This window comes from Lipophrys pholis (assembly GCF_963383615.2).
Source record: "Lipophrys pholis genome assembly, chromosome: 16".
Classification (NCBI taxonomy): domain Eukaryota; kingdom Metazoa; phylum Chordata; class Actinopteri; order Blenniiformes; family Blenniidae; genus Lipophrys; species Lipophrys pholis.
The window spans coordinates 26,653,590-26,670,259 of record NC_137634.1 but is presented as its reverse complement, the minus strand read 5'-3'; positions in this window follow the sequence as shown (position 1 = coordinate 26,670,259).

The following is a 16,670-nucleotide window of genomic DNA, read 5'->3' as shown; positions in this document are numbered from 1 at the left end:
CAACAAGCCCCCTATGAAAATACAACGAAAGAGGAAAGTGACGTCGCCCGGCGAGGCGCAGCCGGGGCCTCACCCTGGAGCCAGGCCTGGGGTTGGGGCTCGCATGCGAGCGCCTGGTGGCCGGGCCTTTGCCCGCGGGGCCCGGCCGGGCCCAGCCCGAAGGGATGACGCGGGTCCCTCCTCTTCCTCCTGTGAGCTCACCACCCACAGAGGCAACCGTAGGGGTTGGGTGCAATGTGGATTGGGTGGCAGTCGACGGCAGGGGCCTCGACGACCTGATCCCCGGACACGGAACCTAGCTTTTGGGACATGGAACGTCACCTCGCTGGGGGGGAAGGAGCCTGAGCTTGTGCGGGAGGTAGAGAGATACCGGCTAGATATAGTCGGGCTCACCTCCACCCACAGCTTGGACTCTGGAACCCAGCTCCTTGACAGGGGCTGGACACTCCACTTCTCTGGAGTTTCCCGCGGTGAGAGGCGGCGGGCTGGCGTGGGCTTGCTTATTGCCCCACAGCTCAGCCGCCATGTGTTGGAGTTCACCCCGGTGAGCGAGAGGGTTGCGTCCCTACGCCTTCGGGTAGGGGACAGGTCTCTGACTGTTGTCTCGGCCTACGGACCGAACAGCAGTACAGAGTACCCGACCTTCTTGGAGTCCCTGGGAGGGGTGCTGGATAGTGCTCCAACTGGGGACTCCATTGTTCTATTGGGGGACTTCAATGCCCACGTGGGCAACGACAGTGTGACCTGGAAAGGGGTGATTGGGAGGAACGGCCTCCCTCATCTGAACCCGAGCGGTGTTCTGTTATTGGACTTCTGTGCTAGTCACAGTTTGGCCATAACGAACACCATGTTTGAGCACAGGGGTGTCCATAAGTGCACTTGGCACCAGGACACCCTAGGCTGGAGGTCAATGATAGACTTTGTGGTCGTGTCATCTGACCTCCGGCCACGTGTCTTGGACACTCGGGTAAAGAGAGGGGCAGAGCTGTCAACTGATCACCACCTGGTGGTGAGTTGGATGCGCTGGACGGGGAGAAGGCCGGACAGACTCGGCAGGCCCAAACGTGTCACGAGGGTCTGTTGGGAACGCCTGGCCGAGCCCTCTGTCCGCGCAGTCTTCAACTCCCGCCTCCGGGAGAGCTTCTCACGGATTCCGGGGGAGGTTGGAGACATTGAGTCCGAGTGGACTATGTTCTCCACCTCCATTGTTGAAGCTGCTACTTGGAGCTGTGGTCGCAGGGTCTCTGGTGCCTGTCGTGGCGGCAACCCCCGAACCCGGTGGTGGACACCGGAAGTAAGGGATGTCGTCAAGCTGAAGAAGGAGTCCTATCGGGCGCTGTTAGCTCATAGGACCCCTGAGGCAGCTGACGGGTACCGGCAGGCCAGGCGGGCCGCAGCCCGGGCCGTGGTGGAGGCAAAAACTCGGGCCTGGGAGGAGTTCGGGGAGGCCATGGAGGAGGACTATCGGTCGGCCCCGAGGAAATTCTGGCAAACCGTCCGGCGCCTCAGGAGGGGGAAGCAGTTTTTCACCAACACCGTTTACAGTGGAGGTGGGGAGCTGTTGACCTCAACTGGAGATGTCGTCGGGCGGTGGAAGGAATACTTCGAGGACCTCCTCAATCCCACCATCACGTCTTCCGCTGAGGAAGCAGAGGCTGGGTTCTCAGAGGTAGACTCGTCCATTACCCGGGCTGAAGTCACCGAGGTAGTTGCTAAGCTCCTCGGTGGCAAGGCACCGGGAGTGGATGAGATTCGCCCTGAGTTCCTTAAGTCTCTGGATGTGCAGGGACTGTCGTGGCTGACACGTCTCTGCAACATTGCGTGGCGGTCGGGGACAGTGCCTCTGGAGTGGCAGACCGGGGTGGTGGTCCCTCTTTTTAAGAAGGGGGATCGGAGGGTGTGTTCCAACTACAGGGGGATCACACTCCTCAGCCTCCCTGGGAAAGTTTATTCCAGGGTACTGGAGAGGAGGATCCGGCCGTTAGTCGAACCTCGGATCCAAGAGGAACAATGCGGTTTTCGTCCAGGTCGTGGAACACTGGACCAGCTCTATACCCTCCACCGGCTACTCGAGGGTTCATGGGAGTTCGCCCAATCAGTCCACATGTGTTTTGTGGACCTGGAGAAGGCGTTCGACTGTGTCCCTCGGGACGTCCTGTGGGGGGTGCTCCGGGAGTATGGAGTCCGGGACCCTTTGCTAAGGGCTGTCCGGTCCCTGTACGCCCGGAGCAGGAGTTTGGTTCGCATTGCCGGCAGTAAGTCGGACCTGTTCCCAGTGCACGTTGGCCTCCGGCAGGGCTGTCCTTTGTCACCGGTTCTGTTCATAACTTTTATGGACAGAATTTCTAGGCACAGCCAGGGACCGGAGGGGGTCTGGTTTGGGGACCACAGGATCTCGTCTCTGCTTTTTGCAGACGATGTGGTCCTGGTGGCTTCATCAAACCTGGACCTTCAGCGTGCACTGGCGCGGTTCGCAGCCGAGTGTGACGCAACTGGGATGAGGATCAGCACCTCTAAATCCGAGGCCATGGTTCTCGACCGGAAAAAGGTGGCTTGCCCCCTTCAGGTCGGTGGAGAGCCCTTGTCCCAAGTGGAGGAGTTCAAGTATCTCGGGGTCTTGTTCACGAGTGGGGGGAAGATGGAGCGTGAGATCGACAGGCGGATCGGTGCAGCGTCTGCAGTTATGCGGTCGCTGTATCGGTCCGTCGTGGTGAAGAAGGAGCTAAGCCAAAAGGCGAGGCTCTCGATTTACCAGTCGATCTTCGTTCCTACCCTCACCTATGGTCATGAGCTTTGGGTCATGACCGAAAGAACGAGATCCCGGATACAAGCGGCTGAAATGAGTTTCCTCCGTAGGGTGGCTGGGCGCACCCTTAGAAATAGGGTGAGGAGCTCAGTCACCAGGGAGGAGCTCGGAGTAGAGCCGCTGCTCCTCCGCATCGAGAGGAGCCAGCTGAGGTGGCTCGGGCATCTGTTTCGGATGCCCCATGGACGCCTCCCTCGGGAGGTGTTCCGGGCATGTCCCTCCGGTAGGAGGCCTCGGGGCAGACCTAGGACACGCTGGAGAGACTATGTCTTTCGGCTGGCCTGGGAACGCCTCGGGGTCCCACCGGAAGAGCTGGAGGACGTGTCTGGGGCGAGGGAAGTCTGGGCTTCCTTGCTTAGACTGCTGCCCCCGCGACCCGGCCCCGGATAAGCGGAAGAAAATGGATGGATGGATGGATGGATGAGTCCTGACATTCAAGGCCCTCCATAAGGTCTCTCCTGATACCTCACTGACCTCCACACCCACACACCCTCTCTCAGCTTCACTGTCCCTCCGGCCCGCATGGTCACCATGGGGTCATGAGCCTTCAGCCGCTCAGACCCCCACCTATGGAACTCCCTCCAACTCAACATAAGAAACAATCACTCTTTTAAAACTCACCTAAAAACGTCTCTTTTTAGACAAGCCAATTCTTCTTACATCTATTTCAGTCAATGTTTTTGTTTTTGTTTTGGTCTGACTAATATGTTTTTACTTGCTTTTAACTGCAATATTAACATGTGATGTGAAGTGACCTTGGTGTATGAAAGGCGCTCACAAATGTATTATTATTTACTGAATTTAATTGAACTTAACTTAACTTAATCTTTTGCTGTTCCGAGTACCTTGAGAGCTGATCTGAGGATCAGCAGAACAAGAATGCAGAACCTGTTATGGGACATAAAGGTCAAAGCAAGCAATGTGTATAACTGTTGACCAGTGTTGCCACAGTTACCTTGTTTGATTACAAGTAATGTTTTTGGTTACTTTCAACAGCTGCCGATAACAGCCCCCACCGTCTCAACATAAAAATGACAACATAAACTTGACAACCCCAAGTTGAAGAGTTCTCCATCGAAGTCCAGCTATTTTGTTTTGGTTGTGGTGGCAGGGGGTGTAACATCTCTACAGTTGGGTTATTGTCGCAATGATTCAATGATGATATTTATTGGTTCTATTATTTTATAGTACTTGAACGCACCATTAGAGCGAGGTGCCCTGTGATTAGCTGAGAGCAGAGATGGGGGCGGGTCAGGTGGGCCAGCATGAGGAAACGGACATGCCTGTGTATGTCCACAATATATACCGACTGACATCAGAGGGATTTCATCCCATCACTTTTTTCACTGATTGGTCAGTGAATTCATTCATTTTGTTAATTTGGTATCGAACTGGTGTGTTCTAACGCAAATTACAAAAACAATAGTACTAATAAGTTCATTTATATGGCTGTTTTTATATTTCAAATACAACAGGCCACAATTAAAAGCAATAAATTAATGAAATGAGAACAGAAACAAAAGCAGCATCGAAGCAACAATTATGGAATTTAAAAAGTAACAAACTGTAAATCTCCCCCTGTATTTCGGTCTCTGTCTCTCTCAGTGTGTAAATAATTACATAGCTGCTTTTACACTTACTTTTTGGTTTTACACTGTTTTCAAGAGTACATTTTTATGTGACCCTCAACACAAGTTTTGAAAATCCCAGGCTTAAAATATTACTACAACCACCTTGACTACTATTACTCATAATAATAATAACAATAACAACAATAATAATAGTAATAATGGTAACATCAGCTGAAAAATTTGCAATTAAAACAACTTTTAATGACATAGTCTAAAAAACCTGCAGCTGCTCCGGCCCTTGGTTTGGCATGCTGGTCATATTGTGGACCCCTGCTTTAGACTATTCTATTCTATTTATTTATCTTTATTATTTTTACTATTATACTTTAATTGTTTACTCATTTGTAATGTTTAGTATACAGACCTTGGTTTACACTTTAGGTACAGGCACTGTGGGTTGGTTGGGCAGATAAAGTACACAGGCACTCTGCTGGGATCTTGCAGGGTCCTCAGGAAGCGTATTATTCTGTGGACCTCAGCAAAGCACATGTGCATTAACCTTCGGTGGGGTTCCGTGTTTCTGTGTTGCAGAATAACAAGCTGATTATTGAACTCATGCAGGCCTGGACGTCACGCGTCTATGTGATCGGTTGTGCAACACAAACGAACAGAAAGAACAGTTGTAACTAGACCGGGCTCTCAGTAGAGTCCAGACCTTCGCCAACGCCACGTTTGTTTGTGGAACTGAGTTAGCATCGCTAGTATGTTAGCCATTAGCTCATATAGATGCAACATCACTGAGCGAATTACTGCGGGGGAACACAGATGAACCACAATCCAAGTCAATGTGCTCACACCTGTGTTTCTAGATTCCTGCTGAACCCAGGTTCAGCTGATCTCCTTTGACCTCCTCCATGAGGTGCCTCTCCCAGCCACTTTGTCTGGGACAGTTTTTGCATTTGTTTTGTGATTTGTTCAGAAACAGTTGTTGCAAATTGTGAACAAAAGACATGACAACCTATGTCCTGAATGTTTCACATGTTTTAATTTACTGGTTGTGTCCGTGCTCCCAACGTGAGGGATTAGTTAATTAGATCCTTCTGGTAAGTTTATTATTCATTTACACCAATACTGCAAGTTGAATGATTAAAAAGTACAACATTTTGTGAACTTACACGACTCATAAATGGTAATGCGTCATAATTTTTAGATTTTCTGTTTGGAATTACTGTAAAAAATGTCGATTTCTATGTAATGTTGATTGTTTCATACTAAGATTTCCTTCTTGAGCAGGTTCGACCCCGAGATCCAACTGAATGCTGGAAGAGCATTCACACAAATATCATTGTGACATCACCGAGCAGAGTTCACATTCACCCGAGATTGCCATTTGACACTTCCATTATTTAGGATACTGTTAAACACAACCAAAGACAATTAATAAACCTACCCAAGTTTACTTTGTAAGAGTACCTTAATTAATGTCATTGTGGTCTTCGCAGTTATGGGGGAATTATTCAGAAACAGTTTAGCCGCTAACATCCCAAAATGTAATCGATTGGTCCTTGGAACTTGACAAATCATCCCTGAAGGTTAAATAGTTTTCACGAAAAGTTGGTAAAATACACACATACATACACACATACACACTTACATAACCCTAACTCCAACTTTCAGTGGCGAAGGCAGCAACAATTTCTCGTTACCAGAGGAAACGTTTTGTGTCTGCCTCTCTCGCTCTTTTGATCTCAGCAACTCCATGGCAACAGACGCTGATCTCCTTTATTTTCCTCCATAATGCTCCTGTCTTGTACTGTCTCGTGTCAGAGTCTCTCTTTACACTCCTATCCAAACCGAAAACCATGGAATTGATCACCTGGTCTCTCAACGCAATCGACCAAATTTTCACGACAAGACGATCGGGCAACGGAGAGCCCACATGTCCCTGTGGGACGTTTGCTGCCGGATACACGTTGGACTCCTGGGACAGCTGGAGGATCATGTGTCTGTCCATTCTTTCCATGGAGGACGTGGAAGACGTCTACATAATTGGATTCATGATAACATGTCTGCTGCTGATTGGAGCTGCTGGTTTCCTGATCTATCACAAAGTGGAGAAGACGCTGGCAGCTGCATTGGGAAGGCGGCCAATCGTCACTGAGGGACTGTGCAGGGCTTCGTCAGACTCATGTGATAAACCAACTGAAGACTACGCAGGATGTGACTCTTGAACTTTTACGACAAATGAAAACCAACTTGGAGAATTGCAGAGCTCTGCTGGAACGCTAAAAAATGGCCACTGATTTGGAGCAGCATGGAGACCAGAGACACTCAAGGACGAGAGAAAGCTGAAGTCGTCCTGACCAAGAACAAATCTTATCTACATTCAGATTCCCCCAGACGTCCAGACGCTGAAGGCTGGATTGTTTTTCTAGTTCTCCCCGGCGGTGGATGTTATAACGGAGACTCTGTCCTTCCCTGATGTCTCCTTACACCCGTCCCACTGGGAACTTGTCTCTGACCAGGACTATCAAGGTCGTCTCATGACACCAGACGCTGGACTGACACTGCAGAGAGAAGCAACAGCTCTGCTTCACCACCTCCGTTGGCTGTGCTGAAGAGCATTCACACAATTATCACTATGGCATCACCAAGCAGGGTTCACACTTCCATTATTATTGACACCTACACAAACAACACACATTCAACTTGTTCAAATATGCATGTGCTTTTCTGATATTCAGTGAAATGTTTGACGATATCCTATTTAACACAATAGCAACATATTATAGTGACAACACTCGGGAAGACCCAAAAGGCAGGAAGAATGGAAAACGTGATGTCAATACCACTGCTTCCGGAACTGGAAAATCCTTCATGAAATGGTACTCTTAAAAAGTAAAATTGGGTAGGTTTAATAATTGTCTTTGGGTGTGTTTTACAGTGTGGTATGGTTGCGCCTACACTAAGCCGACAAGAACGAGCAACAAAATTGTTGGGAGTTGCAGCAAAGTTTATGGACACTCCTAGCAACCAGAAACCAAAAATCCAGTCACTTGGAAAACAATTCACTGATGCCAATGAACAGCTGGAAAATGCCAAAGCAAGTGTATCGTCTAAACCTGATCCTGAAGGTATGTGATTGTTGACATCATGAGTTTACAGAAAGATTTCTTCTCACACATTGACGGACACTGATCAGCCACTTTCTCTCTCTTCACAGATACTGGGGGCCATTCTATGGAGGTAAATGAAGAAGCCACTGAGATTGTGAGATGAAAATAGGTAGTAGTCTCAATTACAGCAGAAGCAGTCATTACTAATATAAAGTCAAACTTTAGTGCAAACTTTCAGTTTTTCATGTAAACCATTTCCTTACTTCATATAGAAATATTGTTAAACATGGCTGAGCGGGAGCCTCGAGGTGACGGCTCCTCCACTAACTAATCGGCTATGATTAAAACCTGTGGTTTATGAGACTGTTGACGGCCAGCTTCTAGTTGAGGATGAGCTTTTAAACTTTCTCGTGGTTGAAGAGAGAACAATGAGCCAGGACCATCTTGTTCTCATAGCTTCTAACATGTTCAAATCAAAATGGATTGAAGCCTCAAGAAAGACGCTGTTTGAACTCTGTCCTGACACCAAACAAAGATGTGGGACTTTTAAAGGTGATCAGAAAAACATCAACAACATTAAAAGTTGCTTAAAGGTTTTGAATGAGCGCGTAGAAAACGTCCCTCGTTTTGTCTCCCACTATCTGGATGAGCTTCCGCCTGTCACCTTTAACAACATAGATGTGTCAAACCTGCTGAGTAACATGGAGCGGCTACAAAGGGAAATGTCTGTCCTCAGACATGCAGTGAAACTACAAGCTGGTGTCAGCGAGGGGCTGCATGAAATCACCTCGACCACTGAGCGCAGAGTCGCGGCTCTGGAGCACCATCTGAAACCAGGGCATGACGGAGTGCAACACAGGGTCACGCCCAGCATCATCGCACACGGCAGTGAGCCCACACTCCTTGGAGCCTCTCCTCCCAGCAGAAGGTGGGCTCGAACATTTGCTCCGACACCGGTGTGGGAGCTTCAACCGTGAACGCACGAGTGAGGCCCGCAGGAGTGAGGCCCGCAGGAGTGAGGCCCGCAGGAGTGAGCCCTGCTGCGGCACTGCAAAGCTTGCTGAAGTGGAGCAAAGTTGTCAAGCAAGGCCGGCGTCTGAGAAATCACGGCAGGGAACAGAGCACCCGGGACAGACAGTGCATGGAAAAGACGCCTACAGTGAGGCTCAAGCCTGTTGTAGGCAAGGGCGTGCATGGAAATATCAAAGTGATTTGGACGAAAGTGGTGAGTGTTTTTGCCACTAAATTCACTCCTGATCTGGATGCAGAGACATTATCAGCTCATCTAAAGCATGGACTTGGCTGTGATGCAACTTTTCAGCGTATTAACACTGCCAGAAACAGGGACAGCTCATTTAAAGTGTGAGCTGAATGCAATGATGTGATGGAGATGTATGACGCAGAGCTCCGGCCTGAAGGCTCTGTTATATGGAGATCTTATGAGGCACAAGACAGGAGCCCAGGGTAGTACAGCTTCTCCACCGGGACCTGTGTCCGTGGGAACCACAGCCGTGCTGATCTCCTGACTTTGGTATGCTTGTTGTTTCCTAACACCGTCATGGTCTGCGTCTGGGTGACAGCGCTGGAGATAGAGCCTGACGCATAGTAGTGGACAACTTACTCCAACAGTGGGACATATTGTGTCTCCAGGAAACATTTTTAAGCAAACAGGACCTGGGGAAACTGAACACTTTACATGATGATTTCCTTGGAGCTGGAGAATCAACGACTGATCTGACTATGAGTTTAATAAGAGGACGAATAGCAGGTGGAGTGGCCATTCTGAGGCAGAAAAAGCTGGACTGAAGGACAGAAGCAGACTGCTGTATTGCAGTGCAATTGAATATGGGAAAGGAAGACTTTATTCTTCTTAATGTACATACACCCTTTGAGAGTCAGCAAAATGAAGATATTTATTTAGATTGCCTTGCTTTTATTGAATCATTTATTCAGGAAAATAATTGTACAAATGTATTTATTGTTGGTGACATGAATGCTGACATCTCAGATGAACGTTTTCAGTTTGCATGATGATTTCTGTGAAGACAACAGGTTGTTGCTGTCTAGTCAGCTGCTGTTACCTCCATCTAGTTACTCCTACATAAGTGAGGCTTGGCTTGTCCACTGCACCAGCACTGCAGATGTCCATGCTATGTTACAGTCAGTGAGTCGGCTGTATGTCACGTCTCTAGCTGATCATGTACCATATGCTATGACTCTTAATGTTGATAATCTTCCTGAGCTGCTTCATGAGGCCAGTGTGGACAGCAGGGCTCAGCTCACCAATTAGGAGCTGCTGTTATACTATAAGAACTGAGGAGCTCCTGGGTGGCTTATTTCTACCTATAGATGCTCTAATGTGCTCTAATTTAAACTATAATGATGTTTCTCATGGTAAATCCCTTTGCTCCTTTTATAATGGGATTATAGGATCTCTTTGTGAGGCCAGTAGAGCACACTTGACTGTCCATAAGAATACAGGTAACATCAAACCAGGATGGAATAAACATCACCCAGCAGCTCAGGAAGCCTTCAAAGCTTGGATTGAGGCAGGCCGGCCCAGGCAGTGGTCTGTCCTGGAGCACAGGAAGCTTGCCAATGCTAGGTTGAACTATGCTGTAGGTTTTGTGTGCAGACATGAGAAGGTAATGAGAGCAGACTCAATGGCTGGAAAACTCCTCACTAAAACAAGGCCACAGATTTCTGGAAGTAAGTGAGAGCGTTCAATAAGGACCAGCAGCTGCATGAACAGTAGAGGTGGTTCCTGGTTCAGATCATACAGCAGAGTTATGGAGAAAACACTCCCAGGAACTATACAACAGTGTTAAAGGGGAACCCTCTGTAAGGGGGATCCTTGCAGTGATGTGGTGGGATTCACAGCAAATGAGGTCCATCAAGCAATAGTACAGCTTTCTGATAACAAAGCAGTGGTTCAGGTCGCATCACTGCAGAGCGTCTGAAGCTTGCTGGCCAAAGGGTTGCAGGACTTGTTGCTCTGTGCTTCACTGGGTTTCTGACTCATGGTCTGCTCCCACACTCTTTGAGTTCCTGTCATTAAGGACAAAGCTGGAAAGATTGAAAGCCTAGATACTACAGGCCGACTGCGCCTGCCAGTGTCGTATCAAAGGTACTGGAAAGGGTTCTTTGAGATCAAATCACTAAATATATTGGTACCAATGATAATCAGTTTGGATCTCCCCTGTTCTCTTTAACCTGTACATGGATGAGTTTCCTCAACAACTGAATAGATGTAAAACTGGATGTGTGCTGCGTAACAAGATAATTAATCATCTCATGTCTGCTGCTGATCTGGTCGTTCTCTCTACCAGCAGTGCAGGGTTTCATCAGCGTTTAAATATCTGTTCTGAGTATGGCTTAAAATGTGATATTGAATATAATGCCAAAAAGAAAACAGTTCTGATATGTAGAACTAACGAGGAGAAGGATCTCAACTTCCCTCATTTTTACCTGTCAGTAGCAAAAGAAAATATCTGAGACATCTCATCACTGATAAAATGTGTGATGATGATGATGATGATGATGATGATGATGATGATGATGATGATGATGATGATGATGATCTATATAGACAATGCTGTATGCTCAAGCCTGCTGAGAAAACCTCACTGGGAAAGAGCAAGTGAGATGTTCTGTCAAGCAGGAGTTTCTACATTTCAGGCTCTCATGAGGAATCTGATGTATACATTTATACGCAGGCTAGAGTACTCTCAGAACACCATTATAATGCTTCTGACTAATCCCAGTCATAGTACTGTAAAATACCAGTCACCCTTGTGGAGGCATTGGTATGGGTGTCTTTTATAAATAGGGTGATATTTTACTTGCCTGTGATTGTTTTGTTATTTTTATACTGTTTTATTCTCAGTTTTATGTATTTGTATGTATTTGTTTTATGTATTTGTGAATGTTTTTTTTATGGACTCCTATGTCTGCAATAAAGATGATGATGATTGTCTTTGGTCTGATGTTTAAAGCCATAGATGATCAGATAAAGCCTGACATTACATGTCTCATTCTTTTGTGACGTCTCAGGTAGATGTACGACTGGAGGACTTCAAAAACTTCCCACAGACAATCAAGTCTTCCCCTTCAGAGTATGAAGTGGAGCAGATCCTGGGCTCTGGTTCCTTTGGAATCGTGCTCCAGGGTTTGAAAAAGCCCTTCAATGAAACGGTGGTGTTGAAAATCATCAAAGACAATGTGGAGAACGAAAAGGTAAAAGCAGAGGAGACACATTAAAACACTCATCACCACATTCATGTTTATACAGCAGTTGATTTCATGTGATATTGTGTGATTCTAGGTGGAGGTGCTGAACTCCTTGAAGGCTTTGGGCTCCAAAAAATTCAACATTGTGAGCTGCAACGATTCCTTCATGTTTGATGGATTGTTGTGCCTTGAGTTCAAAAGCTGGATATCAGTCTGGAGGACTACGTCACTGCTCAGCCGCCTCTTCAACTGAAAGAGATCCGTCCAGTTCTCCAACAGGTTTCACCTTCTTATGTTCTTTTGGCTGTTTAAATTTTTTTTATCTTGTTTTATATCTCTTGATTTCATGTTTTGATTTACTAAAAATTCCCAGCTGCAACTTTCATTATAACATAACTGCCATTAAAAAAAAAAGAGGAAATCCACAGTAAAGGATTAACACCGTGTTTTGGGGTTATAGATTCATGTGTATCTTCAGATTGATAGTAAAAATATAGAAGAAAGCATTTTATTTTCTGTTTCAGATCACTGTAGCTCTGAGTTTCCTGAAGGACGACGGAATGATTCACACAGACTTAAAGCAAGACAATATTATGCTGGTAGACCGTGTCCAACAGCCACTTAAAGTGCAATTAATTAACTTTGGTGAGGCAATGCGTGATCATCCAGCCATGACCGCATCATCAAGTACTCGTGTTCCAATTCTCCATTAACACCGATGCGTCCTCGTAAATTTGCATTTCCGCACTTCCGAGGACGCTGCAAGTAGTTATTTGTGACGTAGGCGAGTACACACTGGTGTTCTAAGAATTGGAAAATGGCCATACACAGGGTGCTTCCAAATAGTCCCTCCTATCCACTCTTTCTTAACCCTGTGACATCATCCAGTTTATTAGGCATTAGGAGACTTCCTAAAGGAGTTAGTGAAAGGAGTTAGGAGGCTTCCTAAAGGAGTTAGTGAAAGGTGTTAGGAGGCTTCCTAGAGGAGTTAAGGAAAGGTGTTAGGAGGCTTCCTAGAGGAGTTAGTGAAAGGTGTTAGGAGGCTTCCTAGAGGAGTTAGTGAAAGGTGTTAGGAGGCTTCCTAAAGGAGTTAAGGAAAGGTGTTAGGAGGCTTCCTAAAGGAGTTAAGGAAAGGTGTTAGGAGGCTTCCTAAAGGAGTTAGTGAAAGGTGTTAGGAGGCTTCCTAAAGGAGTTATTGAAAGGTGTTAGGAGGCTTCCTAAAGGAGTTAGGAAAGGCGTTAGGAGGCTTCCTAAAGGAGTTAAGGAAAGGTGTTAGGAGGCTTCCTAAAGGAGTTCGTGAAAGGTGTTAGGAGGCTTCCTAAAGGAGTTAGGAAAGGTGTTAGGAGGCTTCCTAGAGGAGTTAAGGAAAGGTGTTAGGAGGCTTCCTAAAGGAGTTAGTGAAAGGTGTTAGGAGGCTTCCTAAAGGAGTTAGGAAAGGTGTTAGGAGGCTTCCTAGAGGAGTTAAGGAAAGGTGTTAGGAGGCTTCCTAAAGGAGTTAGTGAAAGGTGTTAGGAGGCTTCCTAAAGGAGTTAGTGAAAGGTGTTAGGAGGCTTCCTAAAGGAGTTAGTGAAAGGTGTTAGGAGGCTTCCTAAAGGAGTTAGGAAAGGTGTTAGGAGGCTTCCTAGAGGAGTTAGTGAAAGGTGTTAGGAGGCTTCCTAGAGGAGTTAGTAAAGGAGATCACGGTGGTGAGGCAGTCAGACTTTCACTTAGTGACGTCATAATAATGCGACGGCGGCTCTAGTTAGTGACGTCTGCCATGGTGGGGAAAGAACTACATGTTTCTGAAAATGAACTACAAAAAGTTCATCTGGGTTCTAGATGATTTCAAGTTGTTCTAGGCAGATTATTGCTTTGGTAACTTACATGATCTGCTCCTTTTTCAGTCATCCTGAGTTTCCCTGAACGCTCCGATGAGCGGGTTCCTTTAAATGTTGTCGCCGCAAGGAATTGTGGGGGAACATGAGCTGGTCTCCTTTGGTAAAGGAACCATCAGTGGTTCCTAGGCTAAAGGAGGTTCTAAAGGAAGCATCAGTGTTTCCTAGGCTAAAGGATGTTCTAAAGGAAGCATCAGTGGTTCCTCGGCTAAAGGAGGATCTAAAGGAAGCATCAGTGTTTCCTAGGCTAAAGGATGTTCTAAAGGAAGCATCAGTGGTTCCTAGGCTAAAGGATGTTCTAAAGGAAGCATCAGTGGTTCCTAGGCTAAAGGAGGTTCTAAAGGAAGCATTGAGCCTTCTTTCCTTAGCTTAGTGAGAAATCTAACACTACTTATCAAGGCCGCCACGTAAACACTTCTGGGTTTAAGAAGAAGTGGATAGGAAAGGTGATAGAAGGGACTGTTAGGAGATAGGAGGGATTATTAGGAGATAGGAGGGACTGTTAGGAGATAGGAGTGTTGGGCTGAAGATTCCAGTGAACCGCTCCCCAAAGTTTCTCTGACTGAGGAGAATCACCAGGGACAATGAACAGGCCATTAAACAGCGGGGGAGCGAGCCAGTTTTACGACCCCCCAGGTCGACAGCCAATAAGGATGATCGAACCCGACCCAAACACCACAGGGGTCCGAAATTCAAGCCTTGGTGAAACTTTTCCAACCAACTCTCTCTGCTTCTCAATCTGACCATCAAGGGAGAGACATGTCTCTCCTACCTCAGGATGGTATAGAGAGCACTCCGTAGGTCCGCCTTGCTGTCCACCCCTGCAGCTGAAGCCGGGCCTCTGAATTCAGGATGCTGAATTCAGACCCGGTAACAACCAGTTACCTCAGCCTCAAAGAACCAACAGCACCACGGACGGCGAGAGCCTGGTGGACGTTCGAGGTCATTACACCCTCTCACCACTCCAGAACACACACACACACACACACACACACACACACACACACACACACACACACACACACACACACACACACACACACACACACACACACACACACACACACACACACACACACACACACACACACTCTTTGTACATAGTGTTTGCTGTTTAATAGATTAGATCTCCATGTTAGATGTCGTTTGCTATTTGAATGTGTTGATTTATGAGATGATTTATGAATTATTTATGAATTAAAACATTTAGTTAATAAACGCCTGTTAGCTGAATTGTACGCTTCTTGGTGATTATTGTGTATTTATTGTTGACAATTCACTGGTTTGTAACAGTCTGTGCTCGGATCTCACACCTTCCCTTTTATTTAAGATTGTTATATTTTCCACAGAAAAATTTACTTAAATAAACCTTTTTACAAACGAGACTGATATTTTGGTATTAGCTATTTCCAGTTTATCTGGTGGTGCCCCGATTTGTTATTAATACATAAATAACAAATTTATTACTCAATTACTTTAGGAGTTGTTATTGAGTAAATGACCGTTTACTTCCATGAATAATTTCAATTTTTCATAAATTACTTCCAGTGATTTATTACTTTTAGTAATCTATTACTTACAGTAATTATATGCTAATAACCAACCATAAATCCCAACTGGAGGGACTACTAGGACACACCCCACATCTGTTCACTGACAAGAGAACAGATTGGACATAGCGCCACCAGCTGGTAACAGGAAGTAAGGCGTACATGCTCCATTCTGGCTGAAACTTTACAAGTTGAGAGTCTACATCTGATCACAGCCATAAGACTGTTACATCGATTGGTCATAGCTGGTAATTGCTAACTGCTAACTGCTGGTAAAAGAAAGTAGGGTGACATGCACAAAACCTCGACATGAAACACATTCTGACGTGCGTGGGTGTGCGAGCACCCGGCTTTGATTTTTTTTTAAATGTTTGTAGTCCTCTTTACATTCCATTCTGGTAGTGTGCCTCTTGCATTACCTATTTACAATTAATGTGCCATTTCATGTGCTGAACTGTGATGTTTCTGCCACAAGGGGGCACTGCTGTAACAGTCAACAGCTTTGTGTGTAAAAACATGTCAATCTAAAAACTTATTTGTATCCAAATTGGTTCAAAACTTGTGTTTGTACAATATGCTACTTATATGTTGTATAAGGATGCCTCTAAATGTTGATATTACATAATTACTACTTCATACAGCAGTTTATGTTGGTTTGGGATTGTTATTGAAACTGACTTAACAGGCTTTATAAAGTTCATAAAGCACAGCTCCACCTAGAATACTTTTCACCAGTTACCACTGGATATGCTGCAAGACATTCCCTCTGGGATTAATACAGTATTCTATTCTATTCTATTCTATTTCTATTTCTATTCTATTCTATTCTGATTGATTTCTACTATTTCTCTTTGTTTGTACAGAGTAAGAATGAAAAGAACAGAAGGGGGAATAAATAGAAACTGTTATACAATGCTCAGAAATTAAGAGGATAGTATCTATTCACTTTCCATGACGGTTGTCTGAGAATGTTGTTTCCAGATTTGTTAATTGTGAAAAAAACTGTAAGTTGAGATAAGTCAAGATGAGAAAATCAAACAAACCAAATTACTTTATAATCCAAGCAGTGCTGTGTCTCAGCCTCTCTGTCTGCCTAATGAAAGCCAGATGTGAGTGCATGAGGCCTCCTTCTCCCTCCCACTCTCACTGTCTGTTTCTTTTTCTCAGTGTGGGTTTCCTCTGCCGCCTCTGAGCCTCTCTGTTCCCTCTGTTCTCCTCCTCCTCCTCCGTGGCCTCACTCCCTCTCGCGCTGAGGCAAAGCAGGAAATACAGGAGGTGCCTGGCCCTGAAGGGAGCATGTTTCCTCTAACCACTAACAGATGGAGAGATGGAGAGAGAATGAAGAATGTTACGATGAACTAATGGCAGCCTGGAAAATTACCAGGCTCACATAGATTGTGACATATTAAAGAGGTTAAAATTCATGAGACTGGTAAGAGTTGCTGCCTTCATAGGATCCTGAGATCTGCTCTTCCCTCGTTGCGTAATAGATTCATTTAGCTGAGATTGAATCCTCATGTCAC